The 12,977-nt window shown below is 55.4% G+C and overlaps 1 protein-coding gene across 2 annotated transcripts in view; it reads left to right on the top strand.

Annotated features, from left to right (window-relative positions):
• FTO (FTO alpha-ketoglutarate dependent dioxygenase) overlaps nucleotides 1–5,571 on the top strand; it is a 442,045-nt gene extending 436,474 nt beyond the window's left edge. For both annotated transcript variants that reach the window (XM_081108555.1, XM_081108556.1), the window contains one exon: nucleotides 5,233–5,571. The gene's annotated coding sequence lies outside the window, so the exon portion shown is untranslated. The remainder of the gene's footprint in view (nucleotides 1–5,232) is intronic.
• Nucleotides 5,572–12,977: the final 7,406 nt, after the last annotated feature.

Below are 12,977 nucleotides of genomic sequence, written 5' to 3' on the forward strand. Positions count from 1 at the left end.
GTACCTGACCATTTACCCAGAGGCACAGACCTCTTTTCCTTTAGATTGTCAAAAAAAAAAAAAAAAAAAAAAAGGCAACAGCCAACACGACAATAGCCGTCTGGCGTGAATGGATCAAAATTATACCTATGTTTCTTTGTCAGATTGGCCAAAAAAATGAAATACATACTTTTGGCATGGCGGAGAATTCTAGTAGTTCATTCATGTGTGCTATGAGATGAAAAGGTTGAAAATTGCTGGTATAAACTGTGCTGATCAGTGTCTTGCGTACACGGCCAGAGATACTCTCCGTCTACACCAGCATGGAAGTGATGTAGACAGAGGTAGGACCGACATATAAATATTTTGACTTACAAAAATGCAAGTGCCAGATGGTTCGCCCTAACTGGCGGGTGCGTGTAAACACGACGGCTTACTGTACACACAGTTCCGCGTGGCGTTTATTTTCGCTTCTCACCTAGCCCGAGTGCGTGGATACCCTCCCGTGTCAGTTTGTACAGACACGTCCCGTCCTGTTTAACAGCCGGGCAGTGCCCAGCCTGAGGCAGACCTTCCGATACCTTCGTTTATCTGTCGCGCTGCCTCTGGGCAGACCGTGCCCGGTACTGCGTGCGGCTTCCGAAGGAAGGTTAGCCCTGCTCTTGGCATTCTCCATCCCCAGCCCCGGCCAGCCCCCAGCGTCCAGCACCTGGGATTTCCTTCTAGAGCAGTGGTTCTCAACCTTCTGGCCCTTTAAATACAGTTCCTCATGTTGGGACCCAACCATAACATTATTTTCGTTGCTACTTCATCACTGTCATGTTGCTACTGTGATGAATCGTCATGTAAATATCTGATATGCAGGATGGTCTTAGGCGACCCCTGGGAAAGGGCCGTTCGACCGCCAGAGGGGTCCCGACCCACAGGTTGAGAACCGCTGTTCCAGTGGGTAACTCCTCGGGACTCACGTTTTTCTCACTGCGACTGGGTTACCCCAACGTGGGGCTCCACGCCTCAGATCTCTTCATGACTCGGCTTGTAAGCGGAGGCCCCTTAATTTGGCCCACAGGACTGTTTAACGCCTTTAAACCCCGTTAAACCCATGTAATGACTTTCCCCTTGCTGTGCTCCTGGCTGTGAAAGCCGAGAGTCGGGGCCCAGCCTCCCACCTGTTCCCCAGATTAGGCCGAGCTGGAGCGGCTGTGGGGCTGGAGGGAGCGGCGGGGAGGTGGGGGGAGCCCGCTGGTCAGCCTCCAGAGCAGGGCTCCTGGCCCCAGTGGGTGCCGGGGCCCTGGGGCGGCCAGGGCAGTGCCAGCTCTCAGACCTCCCGCAGGGGGGGGTGGGGAGGGAAGCAGTGTGGGGCCTGCTTGGCCTGGGCCAGGGGAGTGGCCGGAGCTGGCGTTGGCTGGGGGAGGCCTGGGTCACGTGATCTGGGGAGGGCAGGGAGACACCAGGTTGACTGTCCAGTGAGATTTCCAAAAACGCTGTCCTCAGCACGTCAGTGCCTGTTCTGGAATCTTCTTTCCCCGACTGCCCGTGGTGTGAGCAATGGCTGCTGGTTTCTACGCTTCCTTCCGGAGACACCTGCCCTTCCCTCTCTCACACTCAGTCCACCTGGGACAAAGGGGGATGACTCAGCACTTCCAGGTCAGCAGGCGCCCTAGGACCAGCCAACCGGAGTGGTCAAGGTCACTGTCCATAGGGATTGGTTCAGGGGCAGCCCTGGTCCAGCCCCAGTGATTGGTGGGAAGGTGGACATGTGACCCAGGTCTGGGAAATCAGGCTGTTTAACCCCTTGGCCACAGTAAGTGCGTTAACCATACAGTTCAAGAGTAGTTCAAAGAGATTCAGTCCCAGGACCCTTGTGGGCATAACCAGGAAAGAGATGCATTCTTTCCAGGGGGGTGACTGGAGGAGAACATGCCAACTTGGGGTGTTGAAGGCCAGCTCTCCACTGTGAGGAAGTGGTTAAGACCGAGGGAAACAGGGCTGAGAGGGAGAAAGGCAAGGCTGAGGCCTGGTGACATCACCTGGCTGCTGGATCCAGCCACTCCTGAAGACGTCCCATTAAGGTGGACAAATACCTTCGCTTTTTTACATACACGAGCTTGCATTGAGTTTGTGGGTTTCTTTCAGCCCAGAATCCTCACTGAAACATCACTCACTATAGATACCATACAGCACAATCCGACCCCCCAGAGTCCCAGACTCCCTTTCCTTCCTCCTCTCTGGCAACGTCCTTCCCCCAAACACAGAATTTGCCTTTGATATATCCTACTTCCCCCTCCATCTTTCAGTTCTTTCTCTCCATGTAGTAAACCATTTCCCACCCCCACCCAACACGTCACCGTCAGCTAACATTCGACTCTGTGCATAGAACTAGTGGGTCTGGGAAGGTGTGATGTTAACAGGTAGCTTTCCACTTCCAAGGAGCTAGTAACCCAGTTGACCTCAAGAGGCATCAAGTGGCTTTTTAAGTGATGGACATGTTCTATATATTTTCAAAAATATATATTTTTATTGCTTTTAGAGAGGAAGGGAGAGGTAGAGAGAGATAGAAATATCAGTGATGAGAGAGAATCATGGATCGCTGCCTCCTGCACGCCCCACACTGGGGATGGAGCCCGCAACCCGGGCCTGTGCCCCGACCAGGAATTGAACCGTGACCTCCTGGTTCATAGGTTGACAGTCAACCACAGAGCCACGCCGGCCGGGCAAATGTTCTATATCTTAATGGCTCTGGTGGTTATATAACTGTACGCGCTGGTCAAAACTCATAGAAGGAGACACTAAAAAATAGCGTGTTTTACTGTATGTAAATGTTGCCTTGATAAATTTGACTTTAGAAGGAAAAATAAAAGCCAGTACCTTTAAATTCTGGCCCGATATCCTTGTTGCTCGAGCCAAGGGATATGCTCTGTCTTAGCAAAAGGAGAGAGGACCCCACGTTGAAGCTGTGTGAAAGCTCTCCCAGCACCAAGCCAACAGGTCCTCTTGGTCCTCATCGGAAGATTCGCCTCTCTCCCCGGGGAGTCAGTGTTGGGGAAACTGTGTCCCCAAGTCAGCCCAGACCATCTCTGCGCCGCGTTTTGGGACATGTGCTTCTTGGTTCTCCGCTTGCTACGTTTCTATCACCTCCAGCACCTGGGAACGGTGTTGGCTGTTCCCCGATTCTCCTGCCCCCTTGCACACGGGCAGTCCTTGGCGGCCAGGAGAGAGCCTGCTACCCACAGCCTGGAGACATCACTACTGAAGTCTCCGGGGCCCCTGGCCTTTGTCGGTGCCAACTTCTCGGGGGCATGTCCCTGCCACTTGGGTGGCCGTCGGTGCATTGAAAGGACGTACACCTGCGCTTCCCTGCCCCTCTATCTCAGTCCTCCAGCCTTCCTCCACCCCCTCTGCAGGGGCTCCCCTACCCACCTGCCTGCCCACCCCACAACCCATCCGCCAGTCTCAGCAACACCCCGCGATGCCCCCCAGTCAGCCTCAGAGACCACCGTGGGGGGAACGGTGGCTGCCCTTCGCTGGAGGGTGTGATACACGCTACCGTGCTGTTCTTGTCGGCTTTTGTTTTTCCTGGCACAGGCTGGGAGCCGGGGGCGCTCGGTGCCAATGATTCACGAGCGCGTCACCCTCGGTGGCTGCGCGGCTGCCCGGTGTTGCGAAAGCTCGGCTGGGCCCGGGCCTCCCGCAGCCCCTTGGAGATCTCTGTAATTACCTTCCGTGATCCACCGCCGAACACCCACTCGGCTCCCTGCAAGGCCGAGACACCCATTCCCGGGAGGAGCCGAGAACAAGGCTCTCCGAGGCCTCCTCCTCTGAGGGGCTTCCTCCTCTGACACCACCAGACCTAGTCCTGCCGGTCCCTCTGTGGGATAGCTGAGCCTTGAAACTGACAAGGAACTAAGGGGAGCCTTGAAACTGACAAGGGGCTGGTCCCCAGTCATTCAAGAGACATGCCTGGGGCCACGTGCACCCCTGATTTGTGACCGTCCCACGTGCCTGGCATGTAGGAGACCTTCTGGAAATGTCTCTTCCGAGTTGGCTTTTCCTTCCCCAGGTCAGCTGTTCAGATGGCTAGGAAATGAGAAGAGCGGTTGTCCACTGCACTACAGGGACATTGGCATGGTCTGAGGATGGGTTTGGTTGTCACAGCTAGAGAGGTGGGGCTGGCATCCAGCGGGTAGAGCCTGGGCAGCTGGGGAACCTCCCATGATGCATAGGGCAGCCCCCGGCAAAGGATTGCCACCTGGCAGCGCGTGGAGGTGGAGGAAGCCTGGGCGAGAAGCGGACGGGCTACACTCTTCTTGCCCAGGACGGAGCCGCGTGGGCAGCGCTGGGCCCGGGGAGGCCTGTGTCCGCATGTGAATCCCGGGGTGATGGACGTTTCCCGCCCGGGTTTGATGTGAGCGGCTGCTAATGAACAGGGCTGCCTTGATGGTGTGCAGAGGGCACCCTTCAAACGAACCAATTAGGGAGGGTTTCTTAGTGTAAACTTTTCAGCAGGCGGCCCGAGGGCACGCTGAGCCTGAGAGTACAATTTAGGAAACTCGGTTTCCTGAGGCCCCGGAAGGATCCCGGCTGCCACCAACGCACCAGGGCCCAGAACACTGTTGTCTGAAGTCTGCGGGGAGCTTGGCCCTCCTGCCACCCAGAACTTCTCCTCCTGAAGGGGCAGTGGGTGCGGGGGTCCCTGGTGGCCCCACTGTCTGCCCGCTGCCCAAGCCCCTGCACTGAACTCACTGGCTCCCAGGACTTGCTGAGTCATGGCCCGCCCGCCCTTCGCCAGGCCCCCGGGGCTGTGTGAGCACCCGCGCTCGTGCCCTTGGCCGTGCCTCCCACACCCTGTGTGTCTCATCCATCGGCAGCTGGGGCTCAGCTCCCCCAGGTGAGGGCAAGGCCAAGGCCTCCCTCTCATTCTCCCCATTTCCCTGCTCTCTCCAGCCCTGACCTTCTAGGGAAGGCACTCCCGCCTAGGGGTTTGCTGAAGACTCCTGTCTGCTCGCTGTGGCTGTCTCCCCCAGGGCCGCACTCCCGGCGTCTCCTGTAGAGCTTGCTCCCTCTTGTCCCCGATTTTCTTTCCATCACTTGGTGCTCTGAGGTGTCCCCAGGCCCTTCGCTCAGCAAGCCGATGCCCACACAGCCTGGACAGGGGTGGAACTCGATCTCAGACCCCGCCTTAAACTCACAGCCTGGGATAGTGTATTTTCTAGCCTTTAAGTGTCTTTTTATTTATTTGTTTTCTCTTTGCAGAGAAACCATCCATCCATTCAACAAATATTTATTGGACACCCGCAGCGTGCCACGCATGGTTCCGGCCCCAGGGGGTGGAGCTTCAGACGAAACGGGCAAGATTCCTGCTCTTCATGAGGGTAAGTCACCGGCAAACAAATAAAAAATAGATGCAACACGTCAGGTGCTGATGGATGCATTGAAAAAGAAAAAAGAGGCAGGATGGAGGATTAGAGAGGGACAGTGGTGAGGATATGATTTCACCTGGGGGGGCACACGGCAGTCTCTCTGATGAGGTGAAGAGAGCTCTTGGAACCCCAAATATTTAGAGTGGTTAAAAGTGAAGCTGTTTTGGCAAGCAACAAGGGAAAAAATATAGGAGAGATGGACATAGAGAGGGTAGTCCAGGGGGGCTTCCTGGAAGAGGTGGCATTGCAGCTGAGAGCTGAGAGGAGAGAAGAAGCCAGGGTATGAAAAATAACTTTATTTTTAAAATGAAACTGAAATAGCTGAACATGGAAAAATAGAATTCCAACAGTACACACAGTAAACAGAGAACATATCCTCATCCCTTCAAAACCAGTCTCCTGGTCCCCTGGCCCCAAAGGCAATCCCCATTACAAGCTGTGTGTGTTTTCTTCCGATAACATTTTGTATTTTTGTAAGTGTTTTAGTGTGAGTCCCTCGGTCTCTAGCACCCTTTTCCAAATACCAATAGTAGCATATTATACCTTTTCTGCACCTTAATTATTATTATTTTTTTAAAATCCTCAACTGAGGACATGCTTTCATTGATTTTAAAGAGAGAGGAAGGGAGAGGGAGAGAAAGAGAGAAACATCCATCGGTTGCCTCCCACACATGCCCTGGCTGGGGATCAAACCTGCAACCTGGGTCTGTGCCCTGCCTGGGAATCGAACCTGAGACCTTTTGGTGTCTGAGCAAATGCTCCAACCAACGGAGCCACTCTTAATTTTTCTTTTTTCGTTTAACACGATACCTTGGAGATTTTTCTGTATCAGCTTGTGAAGGCTTCTTCCCTTCTTTTCACAATGAAGCGCTGTCCCACTCTGGAACTTGCTTTCACTTACTCAGCGAGACGCTAATTCAGTGGTTCTCAACCTTCCTAATGCCGCGACTCTTTAGTACAGTTCCTCCTGTGGTGACCCCCAACCATAAAATTATTTTCGAGCTTCTCTCCTTTCAGCTCTCAGCTGCAATGCCACCTCTTCCAGGAAGCCCCCCTGGACTACTGTAATTTTGCTACTGGTGTGAATCGTAATGTAAATATCTGATATGCAGGATGTATTTTCATTGTTACAAATTGAACATAATTAAAGCATAGTGATTAATCACAAAAACAATATGTAATTCTATATGTGTTTTCCGATGGTCTTAGGCGACACCTGTGAAAGGGTCGTTCGACCCACAAAGGGGTTGTGACCCACAGGTTGAGAACCGCTGGAATTGCTGGGAGTAGATGGTTTCCCGAATGCTTTCGACATCCACGTGCAGGCGTGTGACTATCTATTTATTGGGTAACGATTACTGGAAGTAAATACACTTATTGAATCGATTAATTTAACGTAGCGACAAGATGCATTCTTAGACGTAGAACTGCGGGCCAAGGAGGATGTGTGGTTTTCATTTTCGTGCATATTGACTGTTTACCCTCAAAGGGATTATTCCGATTTATATTCCCTACCAATAGACAAAGGCACCTTTTCCCTCGAATCCTTACCCACAGCGTGTTTTCCAGTGTTTTGACCTCTCTCTGCCGACCGGCTGCTGAAAAAGAACTCGGCTGGTCTCGATGTGCGTTTTATGATCGCTCAGTGAGCGTGCACACCTTCACAATCCTAAAGGGCGGGCGTTGCTTCTTGTTCCATAAACCGCCTCGTTGTAGCAGCGCCAAGGTGAGGCGCCTGTTCGATGGCCAAGGGGATGCCAAGAAGGCGTCCAGGTACGGGAGGCGGAGCTCAGGGGAGCTTTCCGGGTCCAGGCTCTGCTTTTTGAAAGTCTGTCGTACATGGACAGCCAGGGAATGAAGGAGCCCGCTGACAGAAGGGACAAAGCGGAAGGCTGAGAGATGACCCCAGGGGCCCTCCGGCCTCTAGACACTGGGGGCAGAAGGAAGGTCGAAGGCAGGCCGAGGAGCAGCAGCCAGGAGAGGAGAAGCTGCCGAGCAAAGGAAGGGGCTCAGGAGGGACGGAGGGCTCGACCGAGAAGTCAAGTAAGAGGAGAAGAGAGGAGACTCTTTGCGTTGGACACCACTGAGTCATGGACCAACGTGAGGGCTGTGTAGGTGGCGTGCTGGCGCCATTGAGCTGGATGTGGCTGAAGAAGTAGAGGCAGGGCTTGGAGGCCACAGGTGCGAGTTGTTTAGAAAGACAGACCATCGCTGGGGAGAGAGGAGGGACCAAGGGAGATGGGTTGGTTTGGTGTTTGGATGTGGGAGGCGCTGAGGACGTGTCCATGCAGGAGAGAATGATCAGGGCAGAGGGGATGCTGAGGAGAGGGAGTGTGTGTCGCTCGAAGGACAAACTCTTAGGAGGGAACAGGTCTCAGAGCCCAGGTGGAGGGTGGCCCCTGGGCGGAGGGAGGTCTCCTGCTATATCCAGCAGCATGAGAGCGAGACAGAGAGAGAGAGAGAGAGAGGGAGAGGGAGAGGAGAGGGGTTTGCAGCAGGCACACTTGTGGGTCTGGGTGGTGGGAAATGAGACAGTGCGAACCTGGTCCTTACTCTCCCCTCCATAGAGAACGGGGCAGGCTGTCAGCCCCTGGGGAGGGCAAAGCCGCTGAGCGAGAGGAGAGTGGGGCGTGGGCATCGCTCAGAGCAGGACAGGGACTTCTCCGAGGCTCCACGCTCCGGGCCCGGGGCTGCACCTCATGTCCTGGGGGCCCGCCTCGCTGACTGCAGGCAGCCCCGCCTCCGAGAAATAAATCGCGCCCAGGCCAGGGGTGTGTTGCCCGGAGTGGTTCATTTCGAGGTGTCTGATCTCGACACCGTTGGCGGAGTTATTTATGTCTGAAATGATGAAAATTCCCTCCCCCTCACTCCGGGCCCATAAAGAGTGTGGGGAAGTGGCCCCAAGACCAGCCTGCGCTCCCGGGGCATGTGGATTACTGCTGTCACGGCCGTGTTTCGCGCCCCCATCCATCTTCTGCCCAGACTCCCCTGCTCACGCCTGTCAGGATGGGGCACTGACCCCTGCCGGGGCTGGGGCCTGGGCTGGGCACCATGTGGGCCTGAGCTTGGCTTTCGAGCAAGTGCTTTTAATAAGTGTCACCCTCCCCAGGCTCCTCCCTTTCCTGGCCTCCTTCCGATTGGCTCAGCAGACCCCGGTTCCCACTGAGCGTGGGGTGTCGTCTCCTACCCACGCACACACTCGCCACGGGATGGGCTGTGTCCTGGGCCCACAGGGGTCGTGGGCACGTGGTTTTGTGTTATTCCATTTCCACATCGACTGGATTCAGGATCCTATTTTTTTTTTTTTAAGTATATTTGTATGGGTTTCAGAGAGGAAGGGAGAGGGGGAGAGAGATAGAAACATCAGTGATGACAGAATCATGGATCGGCTGCCTCCTGCACGTCCCCTGGTGAGAAGTGAGCCCACAGCCTGGGCAAGTGCCCTGACCAGGAATAGAACCGTGACCTCCTGGTTCACAGGTTGATGTGCAGCCACGGAGCCACGCCGACCGGGTGGGATCTTGTTTTCTAGAAAACGCTACTCGAGGGAAAGTGTGGGAGGGGGCTGCCCGAGACATCCCAGCTTTTTTCAGCTTTGCATTGGACAAAGTCCCCGAATCTCATGTGTGTGTAATTTATTAAATTTTTTGAGGAATTATTTTATGATGAAACATGTTAATGTTGACGTTATTCCAGACTCCCCCCACCTCCCCCACTTTGTTCACCTCCAGGTACCCCCACCTCCTGTGTGTGTGAGATTTAAATGAGAGAACGAAGGCAACGTTGCACTTCCTTCCATCATCATTTTTATTAGGCACCTCCCCGTCCCCCACCTGCTCGCTCCCCTGTCCCAAACACACCGTGTCCAGCACGGAGCCTGGCACACGGCAGGTGCTCAGTAAACCTTCGGTGCAATGAATGAAGGAGCAGCAGGGGCCAACCTACCTAGGCAGTAATCCTTACGTTTAACCAGCACTTCCTAGGGGCCCAGAGCTCTGCTAAGGGGGGAGCCGGCCCCGCTCCCATACCCAGTTGGGAAGACGGCAGCTCTGTCCGGTGGAATGACGCATGGGCGGTCTCCTACCGTGGACGTGCCTGAGCAGGGGTGTGGACCCAGGACTGGCCCACGGTCGTGTCACTCCGCGTGTGACGGCAGCAAAGCCAGTGTGGAGAGTGACACTGTCCTGAGGCCATCGGCACCCGGTGCGGCTGCGAGAGTGCTACCCCCAAGCGTCAAAGGTGGGCGCAAGGGCACGCTAACACGCATGGGCTGAGGGGCTAAGGAAGCAGCTTTCTGTCCAGCGGAAGGGGACATGGAGTTCGGTACGGGTCCACCTGGGCCATCAGGTTGCTCTGGGCCCGGCCCAGCCCGGTGGACTCACCCTCCTGCGTCTCCAGCTGCCTCGGTGCAAGCGTGCTCAGCGCCAGCCACCAACATGGACTCCCTGCGGCCTCCCCGGAGCAAACGGAATCCGGATGGTTGGCGTAGGTCAGTGGTCGGCAGACCGCGGCTCGCGAGCCACATGCGGCTCTTTGGCCCCTTGAGTGTGGCTCTTCCATAAAATACCACGTGCGGGCGCTCACGTACAGTACGATTGACACTTCGTGGCCCATGTGCAGAGGTTGGTATTTTGTGGAAGAGCCACACTCAAGGGGCCAGAGAGCCACATGTGGCTCGTGAGCCGCGGTTTGCCGACCACTGGCATAGGTGTTATTGGTAGCCCAGCCTTGGTGGGGAGTGGGCTCGGGTGTGGGGAAATGACCCCGCATCTCCTGCCCTTCTGAGTCCTGGCCCGTCGAGGTCATCGCTACTCTGAGGTGACCCAGGAGATGGGGCAGTGGGAGGTGACTGGCTCCTATAGGCTGGGTGGTCTCTACTCCCACCCAACCGCCTCCCCCCTCCCTCCCACCCACCGGGGATTGGGCTGGTCAAGCAGGCAGGGGCCACCTTCCTCTGGTCTTTAGGAAATAAAGGGCTTCATTGACCCATGAGGCTGGGGTATTTGCTCCAGGAAGAGCCCGGAGAGCTGACATGGGACCTTGGGTGCAGGGCGGTGCAGGGGCCTGGGTTCCGGAGGAGGTGGGACGAGCATCCCCCACCGGGAATGATGGCCCGCTCAGCCGGGAGGGCCGCCCTCCGCCCTCCGTGGGCTGGCTGGCTGCTGTCTCGTCCCAATAAATTAAATCTGCTCCATCGTCACTGTTCTGTGCCCGAGACGAGCACTTCCAAGGCAGATTAGAAAGGAACTTAAGGGGATTAAAAGCTTCTCTTAGTGAAAAACAATGTTTCCGATGGGAAATCCATTTCCCAATATGAATTTCAGCAGAAATGCATGATTTCCGTGCGGGCGCCGCTGCCGCTCAGGGAAAGGGGGACGTCCCCCTACACCTCCCGCCCTCCGCTTTGCATAAGTGAGAACGAGGATTCTCTCCCCGAGATTGATGGCTTCCATAAAGTCCTGCGAAAACGTTTCTCCTTTGTTCGCCAGGGAAAGGGAAAGTGTCTAATGGGTTTGGAGTATTAAACGAGTGTCGGTTTGTACTGGAAACCGGGGGCGTCCAGGAGTGAATACCAGACACCCCGAGGAAATGGATTGGCTGGAGGTGGGAACAAGTCAGTGCTCAGTTATCTGCATGCGGCCTTGCTGCCCGGGGTGGGGCAGAGGGGGCGGGAGGAGCCCTCCAGGCCTCCGGCTCCCCTGCCTGGGTGGCTGGCTGGCACTCTGTATACTCAGGGAATTGAAAGTCACTTTAATAACCCGGGTCCAATATAATTTGGAAGGTAATTCTGCTGCAGCAGCTATAAAGGAATCGTGAAGACAGTCCAAGGAGATGTAATTAATTTTTGTGCTATTACTCATAGGTTGGGACGCTCCCTGCCATTAGAAAGTTGACTTAAAATCCTGAGCTAATTCCCCAAAGCCAGTGTGGAGCTCCTGCCTGGGGGGGGGAGAGGGGGGGATGGAGGGGAAGGGAGGCTAAAACTTGGGGAACCTGCTGAGTCAGCCAGGAGCTGTCCATTGAGGGAGCTGGGCAGAGAGCTGCTGTCTGCACCCGTGATCTGGGGGAGCCTGGGAAGAGAAAGGCACACAGAGCTGCCTGTGGGTTCCACCGACCGGTGAGTGAGTGTTGGTCTGCTGTCGGTGATTCGCAGGCAAACGGGGCGGGGGGAGGGGGGGTGCTGTGGGCAAACCCTGTCCCCAGTGTGCCCCATGGAGCCGGGAGTCTGTGACCATGGCTTCGCCTTGGCCAGACTGCAGAAAACCCCTCCCTGTGCCTGCTCGGCGTGGTGGAGGGAGCACGTTTTGGTGGGCAAGGAATAGAAGCCCATTGGTGCCAGCTCAAGGCGGGGAGAGGTGGTTGCAGGGAGCTGAGACCATGGAGCTGGGCTGGGGTCAGAGGTCACCCAGAGGAGCTCCCTCCTCCCCTCTTCCTCCCTTCCTTCCTCCCTCCCTCCCTTCTCCTCTTTCCTTTCCTCTTGCCTGCAGTGAGGCTGAACCAGAGACTCCGCAAGCACCCAGGCCTCAGCCGCCATCTCCCATGCCGGCCTCTTGAAGAGGGGCGCCCCGGCTCTCATGCCCCAAGCCAGGATGTTCCTGTGTGAAGCTCCTGGACGCCCCCCCATTTCCTCCTCCCCCCGCATTCCCCACGGAGACCTTCCGCTTCATCACACCAGGCTGGTGCCACCTCTGGCGGGAGGCCTGGCCTCCTAGGAGGAGAGGCTGGGCTTCTGGAGGTCACGGTCCTCATTTCCAGCCCTAATTAAGATTTGCTGGCAGGTCTGGGTGCCAGTCAGGAGCCAGGCGCTGCGTTAGGCGCTTTGCTACTGGGAAGATCTCTTTAAAACCTCGCAGTAGCTGAGAGGAAGTGCCGTCACCATCGCATTTTACCGCTGGGAAAATGGAGCTCACAGAGGGCCGCGACTTGCTCAAGGTCACACAGCTGGGGCAGGGAAGGGCGAACTTTGAACCCGGGACTGTGGCTCTAGAGCAGTGGTTCCCACCCTTTTCTGGCCACGCCCCACCGAAGCATCTCTAACATCCTGATGCCCCCCCACCCCGCCCCCTGCCCCCTGTGACATAGAATTCTTATTATTCACAAAGTGAACTCCTCTTCACGTGGAGGAGCCTGAAAGGCCGTTCACTTGGTCTCAACAAGCTTCCAAAGAACATGGCACCCATGAAAGAGAAAAATAAAAGGACAGTTGACATATTGAGGAAGAAATCACTAAGAAGTTGTTAAAAATAAGAATAGGAAGTGATAGGAAAAAATAGCAAATAAAGTTTCCAAACATATAACAGGGACCTGAAATGCATCAATATGTCACAATACATATTTATATACTGTATATGAGGCCCCTGGAACCGTAAGACATGCCAAAAATCCACCGAATTGCCCCCCTTAAAAAATTACATTGCCAACCCCCCCCCCCCCCCGTGGGGCGTGTGCCCATGTGGGGAACCACTGCTCTACAGTATCCACGCTTTGAACATCACGGGGTTTTAATGTTTTTTTTACTGCAGCCCTGCCAAGGCCAGAGTGCAGCCCAAGAAGCCATATGGACGGAGGTGAAAACAG

This window comes from Myotis nattereri, assembly GCF_964212035.1.
Source record: "Myotis nattereri genome assembly, chromosome: 15".
In the NCBI taxonomy this organism is placed as follows: Eukaryota; Metazoa; Chordata; class Mammalia; order Chiroptera; family Vespertilionidae; genus Myotis; species Myotis nattereri.